Below are 17,127 nucleotides of genomic sequence, written 5' to 3'. Positions count from 1 at the left end.
AGGACAAAAAGGGCTCTAAAACTAAAATTAGCATCACAAATCGGCACATCAAACAACATCTGTGCTTTTATGTTTTTGCTCTACATGCATCCGCTGTTATAGAGAAATAATACAAAGAAGCACCTTGATTTTTTTTTTATTTCTGTCTTGTCCGTCAAGCACTTTTGTGCCTGTTCCCGTATCTACTAAAAGGCAGGAGCGAGGCTCAGAGAGAGAGAGGAGTGATTCTCTAAGACAGTAGCAGTTCAAAGAGACTGTCTGCATAGAGAGAAGCTTCTAATTTTAACTCTGAGACAGAGAGGCTCATGAAACAGCTCTTTGCCTGGCTACAGCTCAATTATTCATCAACACAAGTCTCTCAGCTAAAAAGCCCTCCACGTTATTCATTTTTCCCTACCTCTTCTCACATGCTATTTCATTCAGACACAAAGCCAGCCACCTTCGCACAAACCAAACCTATAGTCTATTTAACCTTGAGTTGAGTCGTTCCGTGCTTTTCAGAAATCCATTAGTGGTCTGGTGAAGATGTGTCAGAAATAAACTTAATGTGTTGCGAATCAGGATCAGGACTTTTAGAAAATAGTCTGAAAGCAGAAGTTCGTGATTGTGAATTTTTATTTTGAAACTACTTCATGAAAATGCCTCATCACTCCTACTTCCAAAGGAAAAATAAAACGTTAAGTGCACTGCCTTGAAAAAGTATTGAAGTTCGTATCATGTTGTCACATTGCAACAACAATCAAAGGCTAATTTACTTTGATAGTCTTAAATAAAATTCAGTACAACCAACTACCTTCAGAAGTAAATAATTTAATTTAGCTGTTCTGTGAAAAAATCTCCAGGGTTTGTTAGAGAACATCTATTTTATTGAGTCCTCCCATTCCACTAGGGGGCTCTACAGTTTATTTACATTGGTACAACTGACTTGACGTAAGACCTGCGGCGGACCGGAAGTAGTTCATTCCGCCTTCAGCTGAAGCACGCAAGCAAGATTAACCTTAAAACTATTTCTTACTTACGTTTTACAAGTTGGTGAGTTGATGTTGAATGTTGTAAGCTATTGAAAGAAATGTTTCTTTGCTCTCCACGCTGGTTTTTAGTAAGTTAGCTTTAATCTAATGAAAATGCTAATTAGCTGACATTGTGCTAATGTCAGCTAATTTGCTGGTCTATTTGTCAAAAACACTCAATTTGTGATTTGATGAAGCTGCAGGAGTCATCTCAGGCAGACCCATGTGACCCGAGCTGACTCCACTGTACTAGTTTCACAATGATATACTGCAGCAACACTCGGGAGGATACAGCTGATCAGCATTTTCTGGACTTAGTGACAGGAAGTCAGCAGATATACCACAAAATATTTCATTATCACAATTTTTCAAGCTCAGAAAGCAGCTACGCTTCACATGTAATTTTCCCTTGCTTACTTGTTAACTTGACTCAAGCCATGAAGAAACGATAAAGCTAATTCTAATTATCTAACACAACTCACATGGCTGTGACACTCAGAGAAGATGAACAGTGACAGATTCCCGGTCATTAATCTTGATGCACAATCCTTTGAGTGATGTCTTGATGCAACTCTGGGAAATTTTACAACTTTATAGCTTTGAAAGTCGCTGGAAGATCTCAAATAAGGACTCAACAGCAGGGATTCAAGAGGATGATTGTTCCTATAATGACACCACTTTAAAACTCACCCAGACAGCCTCACAAACTGATGCTGAGCTTGCGTTTTCTTGTTGATTAGAGGCTGGAGCGTGAACACGGATAAACACCTGTACCTGCCTGTCTGCTGGACAGTGACAGTGAAGTGAATTTGGAGGAAGTTTCACCGAGACTTTGCTTGAATGCCTTTTATGCTCACTCTGCCAGGAGCCTTTCATTTGTTTTAGCAACAGACAACAAATCAAAGAAAGGGGGTGCATAAATCTGCAGGATCAATAGAGAAAATACAATAACACATCCTCAGTGTTATTGCTCTGCATTAGCCACTTCCCTGAGCATTTGTCATTATGAAAAGTAAGATTTATTATCGATTCTCCTGCCAGAAAAGACGCTGCAGCTGAACTTTGTGTTGCGCTTGCTTCAGCGTCGACATCCTGGTCAGATTTAGTCAGGGCTTTGTCTATCTGTGACAGACAGCCGGGGCTGTATATCACGTATAAAGGGAGATAGCTCTGGCTAAAGTCAGCCAGGTGTGGTGGTGTTTGTAGATAAGACTAAAGAGGATAACTATAGCATCTGCCACGCTGTCTGCAGAGATGGAAGTGATTCCTGAAGTCCATCCTGACTGGATATATGTCGGATTTAGACATGAAATAAAACAGACAAACATCAGGCTATTTTCTGAAAATCTGCTTTAAACAGTGTTTGTCACAGCTTATCAGCTTAACAGCTGTTGGCTGTAACCCTGTCAAGATTTTGATATCTTAATTTGCTAAGAACCGTAACATCCAAATGTGTAAGAAACTGATAAAATACTAGATGTAAGTAAATAGTCTGGCTTTATTTCATATACATGGAAACAACCATGACCATGCTGAATTATTTAAATACTTTTTAAAAATATAATCTTAAAGGAAGAATAAAAACAAAATGTGAAACAACCTGATTACTTAAGTGTCCGTATCCTTAAACTTGTACATTGTTTGAGCAGTGCACCATTAAATTTCAGCATTTTATCAGAGCCTATCAACATAATATGACATGATAGTATTTGCAAAAGTTCTTCAGATCTGTCAGATTTTGACGACATTTCTTGTCCAGATGCGACTCTACAGGTTTTCTGTCAGATTTAGTTGTAGATTCCAAATATTTTCTTCTCTTCAAGTCATTATTCTGCAGAGTTGGATGGATGTTTAGACTCACAATGATGCAAAAGAAATTAAATTCATTCTCATTTTCAGCTTTTGACCAAACAGCTCAAGTTTTTCGGCAAAACTGACTGGGATGGAGAAAAAAATCATAATTTCATCTACCTTAGCACAAAGTCTTTTTCATTTTGAAAAACAATTATTTTTGGGTATGCTGTTCTTTTAGTGATGTGCTGTGATTTTTCTTTGAATCAGACCAAGACACGTTCTTCCACAAATTTTTGTGAGATTTTTCCGAGATCTAAATGTTTTCTTTGTAAGGTTTCTGTTTTTCAAACCTTCTCTTTTGGCTAAACTTTGGCAAAATATAAGTTTGTTGTTACATTTAGAACAAAACCAGTCCTTGTTGGAAATTTCTGGTCATTTGTTGAAAACATAACATAACATAACATGCTTTCGTCATGATCTCAGTCAGGAAGTTAAAGACTGGTTGCAAATGAGTCTTCAAATGGAGAATGATCCTAATCTTACAGTCAAATTAGTGGCAAAGTGTCTTAAGTACAACAAAGTCAATGTTTCCATTCGACTGAGTAGTTATAGTGAGAACTGAAAAGGTGTGTGAGTTTGAGGCGGCCTACAAACTCACTCAGTCACATCAGTTCAATCAGGAGAATTGGGCCAAATTTCCAGCAAAATGGAGCTAATAGCGAAAGTTCAAGCTGGAAGACTCCGCCCCCTTCGTTCGCCCATCGGCGTCATGCTCATCTCCGACCTCAGCGCTGGACCTCACCCGGCGCGTCCAATCATCAATCAAGCTCTGCATAAAAGGATCCACACCCAAGCCGTCAGCCGGTTCCCAGCTGCGTTCAGCCCACCACCGCCCCTTCTCCACCCACATCCTTCGGCTCTCCAGGATAGCACCCTTTACTGACCTCCACCACCAGTGTCGGGCCGCGGGGAAGAGCATCCCTAATCAGTTATTGGGATGTTCATCGAGTTCACATCAAATCTCAGCTCAAATCAGCTGCCGGGGCCCGAGCGCCAAAGAACTGTTATTCATTCCTGTCATTAAATCTTTTAAATGTTCCTTTTTGTCCGTCTGAAACTTTCCAGATTGAACTATTAAGAGAAGCTTGTGCAGGGATACCCAAAACATTTGACCCAAGTCATACAATTTAAAAAGCAATTCTAGCAATTAACTTGCAGTTACATTTTATGCAAGCACTACTTATATAAAAAGTGTCATGAAGGTGCCTTGGAAACGGCTTCTTAACCCTTTTCTGAACAAGATATTGTACGCACTTCTCTTATGTTGGTAATTAGGCCCGAGCAGCGAACCCAGCGAAGGCCTATTGTAATTTTCTTTGCAGTGTGATATGATATGTTATGCTTTGAGACACAGGGCCAAGTTGTTTTTGAAAAGCTAAACCATCGGTTGAAAACTACATCTGTATTTCTTCTAATGATCTCTCCGTTTGTGTTTTATGATTAGAAACATTTAAGTGAGAAAAAAGTATTAAATCTGTAAGAAGGCAAGTATTTTTCACAGCACTATACATTTCTGATTATGGTAAAATATGTTTTTGCTTGCATTTTGATAAAGATTCTAAATAAATTATAAAGGACCACGAAGCTTATAGCTGTAACATTTCCACTGTCAAACAGGATGTGGTGATGGGGGTGCAGTAAGATGGTGTCTGTGAAAAGAGGCCTTTTTTTTCCACAGTGGGAGTAGACTGCAGGACAGAGACAGGGACAGACCACAGGACTGGTTCTCTGGCTGCACGGAAACAAACATGGTTCCCCCGCTTTTCTCAGCTCTTAGCTGTTATCCGCAGCCGTTGGTCTCAAAGTGCTCTGCCAACACCCTTCAGATTCACACAGCCATGTCCACCCACTAATTTCTGTTCTCTGACAAGAATATGTAATCTCTCAGACCGCTGACATCATTTGGGCTTGCAGACGTCGATATGTTTTCATGCCTCTCCCTGTTTGCACTGTTTTAGTTGCTTATCTTGAGTTCTTAAACCTGCATGAATTTGTTTTTTCCTGTAATTCAATGTGAGAGTTTGATAGACACAAAGAAAAGATATCCGAGCAGTGCATCATCCCTCCAGAAGAAGAACGCAGATTCTGGCAAATTAAGTGTTTGGCTGCAGGCGATGAGGGCAAGAAAACTTCTTTTCTAAAGCCCAAAGACACAGCATTAATTATTCACCCTCCTTTGCGCTTGTCTGACATGCTGATCATGACTGGAGATGTTTACGGAGTGTCTGTAGGGCTGCAGAGTAGGCATGACAGGGTTTTTAAAGTCTAATATGTTTGCTGCCAAGACATGCAGGCCAGCGCTATGTCTAAGCTGCCCCCAGGGCTTCCCAAGAAATGGGAATAACTCATCTGAAGAAAATGCTCTCTATATATTCAACCACTCCCATGTGAGGAAAGACAAGGAGATTATCAGTTTCTCTGAAATGGCATCAATGAACATGTCCTCTTAAAATAGGCAGTCTGTACTCAATATTAGGTAACATTTGAAATGGGTAACAGACGAAGTGTCTTAAACTGAAACCTGTAAAGAGGGTGTTGGCTTTTTTTCCTTTGATTACAGGTGGCTCTCTACCAAAATAAGCAACCTGAAACTCCCGAGGGCAAGACTTTGAAAGCTCAGTGACTCTGTTGCAATTCCAGTGATGTGGATTTTAGGCCAACTCAAAACAGTCTTCTTTGTTTTGGCAGTGCATAACCTAGAATACCATTGTTTGGTCTTAGCATTAGCAGAGCTTACAACAGCTGTTTGTCAGTGAGTAATGGAGTAAACGATGATTTCATCTACTTATGTTGAAAGCACCCATGTCCTTCCTTTTCCAGCAGGCCTTTCTGTGGTGTTGAAGTCGAGTCTCAGTGTCAGTGGTCTTGGCGACCAGATGCAGGGAGGGGCGCGCCGTGAAAACCGATTTGATGGCGCTTTCCGTACTATTTGATTCTAATTATTCCACAGTGAAAAACATTATTTACAAGTAGGAAACATTTAGCAATGTCGACAATTAGTACAATAGTAGATGCCCCCCAAAAATATGCCCAGTGGTCAAACTGCAGTCGTCAGAAAAATAGCCAATAGCCTCAAAATGTTTTGTTACTTGCATGATTGTTTTGTAACCACAAGATATAGATATGCTGGAGTCATTGAGCTGATCATGAATTCTTTTGTATACCAACCGCAGTAAATACCCCTATTGATGCCTACATGTGGATGAGAGGTAGTTGAGGTTAATCATCTTGGCTAACCAAGACTGACTTTTAAAGTGTTTGTTTGGGCCAAATTTCGAACTTTAAGCCAAATTCAAGCTATTTTGATGGGCTAATTAAAGACAAAGACTGGACAGCCTTATAAACCCATAATATGTATGACCAGATGACCAGCAAATGTACAACAGAATATTTCTAATACGAAGAAATGAAACTGTTGCAATGACCAAGTCAAAGCCCACACCTCAACCTCACTGAATTGCTGTGATGGGACTTTGAGAGAGATAGCTAAAAACAAATGTCTCAAAGAACAGAAGCAGTAATGTTACTTCAACGGGTCTAAAAGTCTTCAACAACAATATGAAAGGCTGATAGAGTCTAACAGAAAATGACCACTAAGAGTTAGGGCTGGACAATAAATCAATAACTATATATCATGATAGACATGTGATCAATATAAGTAGATATTATGTCTGGTACAATACTCAATAATTTCACTGAACTCCAATCCAGAACTGAATAGCATTCTGGGAGATGTATGCAGAGGACAGGCTTTAGTTGCTCATCTTGTCTGACCAGAATGGTTGGTGGCATTAACTAACTCACTTGCTCTTTGGTTACCTAGCAACTCACTCACTCTTTGGTTACCTAGCAACAACCTGTTGAGTAACTTATGCATCCACAGTTTAAGGTTTCGTGTCATAACTGCCTAGAAATAAACAGCAGTGTGCAGTGAAAACTGGATAAAACAGGAAGGGTGACGCCACCATTTTGGTAGTATTTCGAACTAATCAATACTTATCGATATTGACCGATACAAAGCGCTTATATCAACATGTGTGTTTCACCCATGTTGTCCAGCTCACATCAGTTACTGCTAATAAAGACAGTTCCACACGCTACTAAATCATGGGGTGTACTAAGTTTTTCCCATGACTGCACCTCATATTAACAGTGTTCCCCTTGCAGCCCAGGCTGATGTGGCAGTATTATTGGTTCAACATTTGTCATGTTGCGGTTGCCTAACTTTCCCCCTCCTGCTCCACTGTCTTCTAACGGTCTCTGAAGCTGTCAAGAAAGCACCACATGGCGTGCTGCACACAGCACATGGTTTCAGTTACAACCAGACAGCACTATCGTTTTCAGCTAACCCGGCTTCTTCCGGGCCAAATCATCAGCATAATGAGGGCGGGGGGGGGGGGAAGCAGCATGCAAAAATGTTGTTGATTTTTATAGCCATGTCGCAGGGAGTCACATGTTTGCAGATTCTGTGTGATTCTATGTGCCACTTATGCACATGTGACAGCGGTTGCGTGAGTCAGAGGAAGTGGTTAAAACGTGAGAGCTTGTGCCACAGGCTTTAATTACAACACTTTAAGTATTCCTAGAGTTCAGTTTGTAAGATACCAGCTAAATGAAAACAAAACTAATGGAAATGTGTGGTCATTTCATGCTAGAGCATTTGTCTAAGGCACAGCACAGTGGATTTCGTAAGACGTGCAATTTCTTACAAACGTATTCTCAGTTTTTGACAATGCAACAAAATTCAATGTATTTTATTTGGATTTTAAGTGAAACACAAATACAAAGTAGCAGATAATTGTTAGGATACATTATGTTTTGAAGAAAAAAATTGATTAGCAACATGTAAATAATTCTCAAAACTATCATAATACCCCTTTACATCTTGCTGCACTTTGTCAGTTGGACTTGGCTCTAGGTTTAGAATGGGTCACTCAAAATGCTTTGACCTGAACCATTTAGAATAATATCCTTTTATCCCAGTTCACATCGAAAAGCAGCCTCTGCACAGCATGATGCGGTTACCACCGTGCTTCATTCAGCCTGATCAGCATTTCTTGTTGTTTTTGCATTCTGCAAATAAGTCAAAATGCCCAATTGTGGGTTGATGTGACCAAAGCATCCCTAAATGACTTATTGTGTCAACAATGACTTTCTTTCGATTCTTTCAGATTGATCTAATACATGATTGGTAGAAATCCATCCATCCGAGATACGGATATCCGTTTTCTAACAAACATTGGATTTATTTTTGGGCTACCATTACAGATTCTTTGTGGAAAATGTGAAAGACCACAATCTGTCATACGAGATCCAAATAAAAAACAATGAAGTTTGTGGTTGTAACAAAAGGTGGAAGTATTCAAGGGATGTAAATACTTTGTAAGAAACTACATGAGGTGAGTTTCATGAGCTCATCTAAGGACAAGGAACGAATGAAAGAATTTTCTTGACTCTTGCTAACTATAAACACGAGAGATGAGAGTTTGGCACACACACACACACAGGGCCTTATTGCAATCAGGACTTGAAAGGCAGGCGTTCAGAGGCGACTGCTGAATACATGATGCGATGCGTGCGTAAATCAAAGCTAGAAAAAAATGCATAATGCATAGTTTGGATAAGATGGACATCATTTGTCTGTGTTCATTTTAAGTCCAAGCACTCAGGGCAATTTAAGCGCTGTGTTTCTCTTCAAAGGAGATCCATTACTTACTGGCAGAAAAGCTCAGAGCCAATAAAACACACTGATGTCCACCTTTATATCCTATTTCCTATCTAGGCCTCTTTTATGGTTTATATTCGCCTATTACATTTCAGATCATATTTCCACACAAGGAATGTCTTCTGTGGAGCTTTGGGGGAACCTTTAAAAAAAATTAACAGGATTTGGGGCTGTAGCAGGAATGTTGTGTTGCTTTTAGAGGATAAAAAAAAAAATAATAATAGTAACTTGATGTGTCACCTTGGAGATGGCAGCTGACAGCTGTTCCCTGCACAAGCCGCGTTTAATTGGCGGGGAAATTAGCCTGACCTTGACTGCGGCGGCGCGGCGGACGAGCTGCCGCTCTCCGCCACTTCAAATGACATTGTTGTAATTTTCGACAGCAGCAAGCAAACACTCCGAGCATTAATTATATGCTGGAATGTGCTGCGGTGCAGCAGACGAGCACACACGGTGAATACTTATGTAAGCTGTCGCTCCAGTCTCCATGGCAACGGTGCCTCTTCCGATCTGCCTGGCTCTGAAGTGGGCTGTTCCCATGGAAACGGGGCAGCTGCCTCAGATGACGGCTCTCCTGAAATGACACCCGCTGATGGCGACGGCTCCTCGGAGAGGGAAGATGGATGGATGAATGGATGGATGGATGGATGGATGGATGGATGGATGGATAGATGGATTAGCAGGACAGCAATTGGATGGATTTGCAATCCAACAGATGGATAGTTGGTTGGATGGATGGATAGATGGATAGATGGATGGATGGATAGATGGATTAGCAGGACAGCAATTGGATGGATTTGCAATCCAACAGAAGGATGGTTGGTTGGTTGGATGGATGGATGGATGGATGGATGGATGGATGGATGGACCAATGGATAGATGGATTAGCAGGACAGCAATTGGATGGATTTGCAATCCAACAGATGGATGGATGGATGGATGTATTAGCAGACCAACAGATGGATGAATTTGTAAACCAATAAATGGATGAATGGATGTATCGACAAACAAAATGACAAATTAATGGATGAGTTAAATTTACAAGTAGGCCAATGGATGGATGGATGGATGGAAAAAGTAGAAGCTAAGTCAAGGGCGCCGTTGCCCTGCGGCTGCAGCGGTTTTCCCAGCACCATGTTGGGAACATTTTGGACCTGATGGGGCGTAGCTCCCCCAGCTCTGAGCCACATCAGTGCTGCGATGATTCATCCGCCTCATGTTGATTCATGTGTCCTAAAAAAAACACACTGTGACTGTGCTTTCCACAGAAAATCTCCTCATGCACCACCATCTGCTGCAGCCCTTTCATTAAAGAAAAATAAAAAAGACAAGTCAGAGCGATATTGATTCCTGCTTTTGTTTACATAATCATTTAGTGAAGGAATAGTTTTCTTTGTAACTCTGCAGTCTGTTTGCCCTCCTTTTATTTTAGCACACCTATAATCTCTCGGATCCTGTTGCTAAAGCAGCAAACAGTTTTGCGGTTACAAGTGGCTGTTATTCATCATTGTTGTGCAACATCCTCGTATAACCAGATACTCTTCTTGGCAGTCCTAACTGACGTTGGCTCGAACGGCGCCTCCTATTAGCAGTAAAACGGTGCCTTTTTCGGGTTTCGTGGGCGCAGCCTGGAAGTTAGAGAGCGGTTTTAACCCCACTGAGTGTCTCCTGTCTGTGGGCTAATGCAGCCTGCACACAGATTTGCTGGTCGGAGAAAATAGCTCTGGCAGTGGCAAGCAGATCAAAGTGATCAGACGAGTAATCCCCTGTGAGTCAGATGAGAACCAGCTGGGGGGGCGAGGCGAGACGTCCCTGCGTATGCGTATGGGGAAGGCCGGAGCATTTATGCACATAATATTTTTCACTCCTTTTTGTGCATAATCACAGTTTAGAAGTGTATGATCTTATGATTGTGTTTGTGAGTGTTCAGACAGACAAAAATCCTCCTCCAGTGGTTCAATTTGATCTTCCTGTAAGGTAACTTTGAAGTTAAAGGGTATGTTTTGCTTTGACTGAATCAGAAAATTACCCATTGAGCACTGTAATTTCCCCTCAGCAAGGAGTGCCAGCTGTTGCATATTTAGCAGCCACACACTTTCCTCAGACACATTACTAATTGCTGGATGGCCTTATGTTTCTGAAACTGTAGCTGTATCAGTCTCACAAGCAGAGTTATCAAACCGCCGTGACACAGACGTTACTGGTTTGTGGTAATGTGTCATGATGTGGAGTCCCGGGGCTCGGAGCGAAAATAAAAAAGAAACAAAAAGTACAAAACTAACAGAGACAAAACATGTGCTTCAGGTATGAATTTCTGTTCACAGCAGCTTTCTATAATTTGTCAACCATGAAGATAAACATTTTTTTTATTTGGGTTTTATATTATAGACCAGCAAAGTGGTGCATAATTATGAAACAAAAGGAAATAGTTACTTTTTATTTCACAAATCAACATGCCACCACCACCATGTTGTCCAGAGTGATGAGCTTCTTGTGACACATAAAGTTGTGTATATCGACCAAATGACATTTTAGAATCATCTAACCAGAGCATCTTCTTCCACATTTGTTGTCATGACAACATGACGATGACTCCATGATGGCTGTTGTTTTACTATGGTCTGTTTTAAGTTAATTTTAGAATTAATGTTATGTTTGACATTTCATCTTGCTATGCTGTTTTATTGTCTTTTAAACTGTTTTATGTTATTAAAAGCCCATCTGGGACTGTGGATTGCAAACTAGCTTAGGTTATAAATGTTGTTTTGTTGAGTACTTGTTTACCCTTAACACGTATCCCCATGCAACAGGAAAAAAAGGAAAACATTTCCAGGATGAACTGACTCATTTGCCATAGTAAAGTATGGAAAAACAATCCATTTATCCTTCTGGGGTAATTAAATATACATCTTTAGTTAAAGTTAGGTGGTGCCTATTTCTACAGGTCCAGAATCAGAGGTCTCACTTTGTTTAATCAAATAATATTTATCAAACAACACTGAAACACAACCAAAAAACCATCACCACTGAAGGTACCTGTGCATAAATGTGGTTTTTAAAAGATAATGACATTCGCAGGCGTTCCAATCTAAAAAATCTATAGCAAGTCATCTTCTATAAATGCTAAATTTGTAGAACACATAATATCCGAGACTAAATTAGACACAGAGGGATTCTATTTACCAAGTAGGTAACACTTAAAAGAAATGCAGTGGACTTTATTTATGGGTATCGAGGTTAAAGGGGGCTAAATACAAGTGCAAGATCCATAAAATTTGTACCATTTCCTTTGCATTGACAGTGAAAAGTTCAAAGGGTGTAAATACGTTCGCATGGCATTACTGCATGCATTCTGGGGTTTTACATGTTACAGAAATAGTCTTGATATTTTAAAGTTAACAGTGACACAGATATTGTAATTTCTCAAGCCTTTGTTCTTTGGTTTATTGGTAATGCAGAAATGTCATCAGACTTTCAACTCACTGGAAATTTCACCCAGTGTGCGTGTGTGCGTGCGTGTGTGTGAATGTTTGACCTCAGCTCTGAGCATTTTGAGGGAAATGTTTTGGTATGACTCACATTTCCCTCAGTATATTGCGCTCTGTGGGTGTATTTGCCTGCACTCAGCAAATGCTTGTCAGACACCGAGGGCGTTTTAAAGCACAGGTGCAAGTGAAAGTATTATCCATCCATGCAGCAGCGGTAGAACCGGTCTGAGTAGGATGAGGTGGTTTTTTTCTTCTCCGGGGCTTTCTGCCAAAGAGGAAGTTTTTGTTTTTTTCTGCCCTCAGAGGCGTAGCTGTAAAAATACAGTACAGTTGCACAGATGGCCGTGATGAGTCATGTCACGAGGCTTCCTCCTTTTCTGCTGGATAATCCTCATCAATTAGCTCTATTGTCAGCTGGCTTTTCACACTCGTAAAAATTATGCCTGAATGCTCTGCAGCGGTGAATCTAGACCTGGCTCCTTTTGAGTAGCAACTCAGTCATCGGGGAAAGAAAAGTAGAGTCTTTTTTTTTTTTGGCATCGCTTCTTACTCCTCAGTGACTTTGGATGATTTATTTAAGAAGCTTGGAGGCATTCGAAGCTGTACCCTCCCACCGTGTGCTGTCATGAATAAAGACGCAGTTGCATCATAGTGGTTTTCAGTTCCCTCCAAAGACACACCCAGAAAAGAAGCGTGGAAAAAAAAAAAAAAACTGTGCAAGTGGGAAAGGCGGTGAGCAGGCTCTTACCTGTCCTCGTCCCGCTTTGAGTATTTCAATGAGGTTTTGTTATCTCTGCTGCTGCTTTCATGGTATCAGTGACAGGAACTGGATACAGCCTCATGAGATTTTTCTGAGGCGCATTTGCTGGAAACACTATCCCACGCTTGAACAAATACAGACACACAAACAATTAACATGAAAAAAGAAATGTCTGAGTTCAATGAAGAATAACCGAGCAGTGACAGTTTATCGGTTCTTGTATTAAACTTGACCTTTGAGCTTTTTGTGTGCAGAGTGATGTCAAGCACAGCGGCGGAACAGCAGTAGTAGAAAGCTCTGTGAATCTAGTTCGGCTTTAGGGGAGAGTCTACTATATTTGAAGCAAATATAAATTGGCTTGGATGAAAAATTATTGGTTTCAAGTGAAAAATTGATAAAGACAGGATTTATGGCTCTTTGAAGACATCTTGTGTGTGGATCAAAGGACTGGCTTTCATATTTTTTTCTGCTGTGTGTTGGGTATGCATGTGAAGACAAATGAGCAATACACATGTATTGTTGCACAAATTCCCAACAGTGTTTTAAAGAATTTGTTCAGTATTGTGTAAATATTCTAGGTGTTAAATTACAGATAATCAAATTAAGTCCAGATTCCATTAAATAGGAATAAGTGAATCAGACTCCAACTTCAATCTGATCTCCCCAGACTGAAGTGTGTGTTTGGATCTCATTTCTTGGGGTGCTCCTGCCACCCTCTCTTACAATTGTGCCCTGGGCATGAACCATGTCAAGAACCAGCTCTGCAAACACTCCAAGTCAAGTCAAAATAAGTTTCAGTGCTGATACGACTAAAACTTTGTTGACTTTTGAATTCGTCTCAACTTCTCTGAGGTTGCTGGAATAAACTTTAAGAAGCTGAGGCCAAATACCAAAAGAACAAGCCTACAGCAGTTTCTTTTCTCTTAGCTCATCCTTAGAGCTCAGAGTATTAGTGAGTCTTGTTGGAGGAAGGGAGTGTGTGACTTATAGTCTGTCTCGATGTGACGTTGCAGTGGAATCTGTGAATGGTGTGAGCGCATGTGTTGTTGTGGTGTGATTAACACTTACATCATGAGGTAGGTGTGTGACAGAGAAACGCTTCGCTCGACAAGAAATGAGGACACTGCATCTGTTCGCTACTGAAAGTGGGGCATCTTCAGAAAACTTACCACATAAGTAAAGAGGGGTGGGGGTGTATGAACGACATGTTTTTGTCTAATCCTCCTCTAGCATTAAACAAGATTTCAATTTAAAGAAACTTCTCTGTTGCTGCTGCACTTTCTAAAACAGGCCTTGAAAATAATTTGCAGAACAGTGGCACCGTAGCAGAAATTTTGAGGGCTGTTTCTGTTGATTCAGGGGAAAATCCATTTTACAAGACGCGCTGCCAGCCAAGAGCTCAATTAGTGCTGTAAAAAGACGGGGAAAAAATCTTGTTGAAGCAGAGTTGAAATTAAATTTTGTGAATCCTGCCAACTTCTGACACAAGGCAATCAATGACTTCACCGACATATCAAGCTGTGTCATAAATTAAAGTGTTTCGTTACCTACAACCTTGATCCGCCAGAGTGAGGCAATTTCCCCGTCTTTGCTGTTGCAGACGAGTCGCGACGCTCCAGCTGTACTCCTGCGGATATTCAAATAATTGCCCTCTGTGCGGCGTGAGAGAATGAATTTGAATAATGTATTGCGACGGGAGTAAGGCCACTGAGGTCGTAAATTCTGCTGCTAAATCAGCTCAGCCCGGGGAGAGAAGGGAGGCACACAGGGTTGTTTATAAAATGCCCTTGGAAAAATGAGTCTAATCCCCAGCCAAACCGTAAGCCATGGGGAGAGCATTAGATAACCCACAAGCTGCAGAGTAATGGGAGTAATGAGAGAGATGGAGAAGCAGCGCCAAGACAGAGAGAATGCATCCATTTGTTGGCTGGATGCTCTGATTGCTCAGACCATTTGAGACAAACTGGAGCCTGACACAGTGCTGGAGTCCATTTCGTCTGATCAGCAGCAATAAGCACTTTCCACAGCCAGTGAGTGCTCCAGACTGCCCACAGCCATACATTATGCACATGGCATAAACACTTAAGTTATCTCTGCTTGTCTGGCATCAAAATTAGGAACCAGAAATACCACATTTTAAGATCCAATGCAATCGTAAAGGGGACCTATTGTACAAAATTCACACAAATATTCATACGTTTTTGCATTTCCATTTGGGTCTCTGTTGATTCCAAAAAAAAAAAAAAAAAAGTCCGATTGTCAGATATTTTTTGGCAATAAGTTCATGTCTTTGGTGTCTGGAAAATGAGACGTTTCAAAAACCTCGGGAGCTGCTTCGTTACCTAGTAACCCCAGTCAAATCTTGCCCTGTCACCTAACAACCTAAGCTGAACTCCAGCACATTTGGTCAGTTGGTTTAACTGCTGTATGTGCTGTACAATGGCTGCTGGAAAAGACAAGTGTTTTGTTGATGACTTTCCATTTAGAAACCACTTGTTGCACTTTTACTGGTTCCGCTTCTGCATTTCAAAGATGTATGGTTGTATAATTGTGCATGTGTTTGCAGACATTTTCACGTGTGAATGTAAACACTGAGTTAGGGGGCGTGACCAACAGGAGCTTATTTGAATTTAAAGTGACAAGAAGAGATTAAAACAGTTCATTCTGAAAGGAGATGAAAATAGGCAGCACAGACCAGACTAAAATCTCACTATCTAAGAATGACTTTGTGCAAAAAATGTAATGAACATAGACCTACTCTAACCTGTTCAGGGAAGCATGACATGTCACCTTTAAATCTACTGTTCTGGACCAATGTTAAAAAACAAAAATCATCTAAAATGTCTATAATCCAGGAAGAACGGTTACTGACTGCATGGTTCAGGACAGAGACGCTCCACCTTTGTTTTCACACTGCAACCAGCGTTAACACCTCAGTGAGTGTCAGCTGTGATGTGGATGATTAATATCTTACACATCCAACTGTGTGGGAATGTGACTGAGGGTGGAGATGAATCCAGGTTTGGCTGCCGTCACTGATCTGGTTGAAATTAAGTATTTTTTTCTGCTCTTATACAACACACATGCACTGGCTCCTCCAACACAAGACGGTGCTCGCCGTCTCTTCACACAGACAAACACACTGGTCTAGCAGGCTTAGGGCTCAGATTCCCCAGCTTCCCTTGATGTCTCATTAGCAGCAAAAACAGGCTTCCTCCTGTTAAGCCAGAAAAATGAGATGGGTTGGGGGTGTACGCGCGCGCGTGTGTGTGTGTGTGGGTGTGTGCGTGTGTGTGTGTGAGTGCTTTGTTAGGGTGGAGGTGGGGTTTCCTCAAGGGTACTTTAGCAGAGCGCAGGTGAGCCATGGAGCTTGCTGTCTAGCATGCTGGCTTGGTGACTGCAGTGTTATTGCCTCCAGAAGTGTTCCTGTAAATGAGGGCTGCTTGCCTGCCTGCCTGCCTGCCTGCCTGCCTGCATTCCCCCCAGCCTTCCTCTGGCAGCCCATCCCATAAAGCTTGGGTGACAGAGCAGGTAATAAACGGATTGAACACAATGAGTCAGCACTTTAGCCTCCATTTAATTTCATCTGAATGCAGCGCTGACCCACTCCTCCCACTCATCTTATCCCTTAAAGGGATAGGTCAGGATTTTTGTCGTGAGGTTACGTTAGAAGGTTCCAAGGAGTTAATATCTTACTTGTAGGAGCTAAAGCTCTTGGCAACTTTATTTCATACGAATCCAGATTAGTCGGTCCTGGAGGCTGAAGTTAAGGGCAGGTGTTGGAGGGGCAAATACCAAATCAGGCCTTTACCACAGTGAAAAATAATATTAACGTTTAACATGGGGTCACAGCTTCTTTATGTGGTTATTTGTGCAGCATCTCTATTCTTCCCACGTGAAACACTGACTAATAACCAAATATGTAAAACCTCAAAAAAATAACTATTCAAAAGCTAAGAGATTACAACAGCTAAGAGTTCACTTTAGCTGTTGTAACATTTTTGTTTTTTACAACCAAGGTAATCCAGATTAATTGGTCCTGAAATCCAAACCTAACAGCTTATATAAAAGAGTTTGAGACCAAAGTGGATTTTTACCATCTTGAAACAACTTCAATCAACAAATCAACATAATTACACTTTATGCAAACGTTGATGTCAGAACTTTTAACCCATCATCCCATTTGCCTTAGTTGGTTGTTTAAACAGAAATGCTTGATTAATCATGCAGGAAATGGAGGTTGGAGGCAGTGTACCATAGATGATATACTTATGTCAAACACATCCAAAA

General features: G+C 41.0%; 1 long non-coding RNA gene across 1 annotated transcript in view; it reads left to right on the top strand.

The window, feature by feature from the left end:
- Positions 1-816: 816 nt before the first annotated feature.
- LOC148155369 (uncharacterized) overlaps positions 817-17,127 on the top strand; it is a 38,058-nt gene continuing 21,747 nt past the window's right edge. The window contains exon 1 of the long non-coding RNA XR_015765408.1: positions 817-1,032. This is a non-coding gene — a long non-coding RNA (uncharacterized LOC148155369). The remainder of the gene's footprint in view (positions 1,033-17,127) is intronic.

Source organism: Poecilia mexicana, unplaced genomic scaffold, assembly GCF_051168715.1.
Source record: "Poecilia mexicana isolate PSO_F unplaced genomic scaffold, ASM5116871v1 scaffold_15, whole genome shotgun sequence".
Lineage (NCBI taxonomy): Eukaryota > Metazoa > Chordata > Actinopteri > Cyprinodontiformes > Poeciliidae > Poecilia > Poecilia mexicana.
The sequence above is the reverse complement of the archived record's forward strand: the minus strand, read 5'-3'. Positions and strand labels throughout refer to the sequence as shown.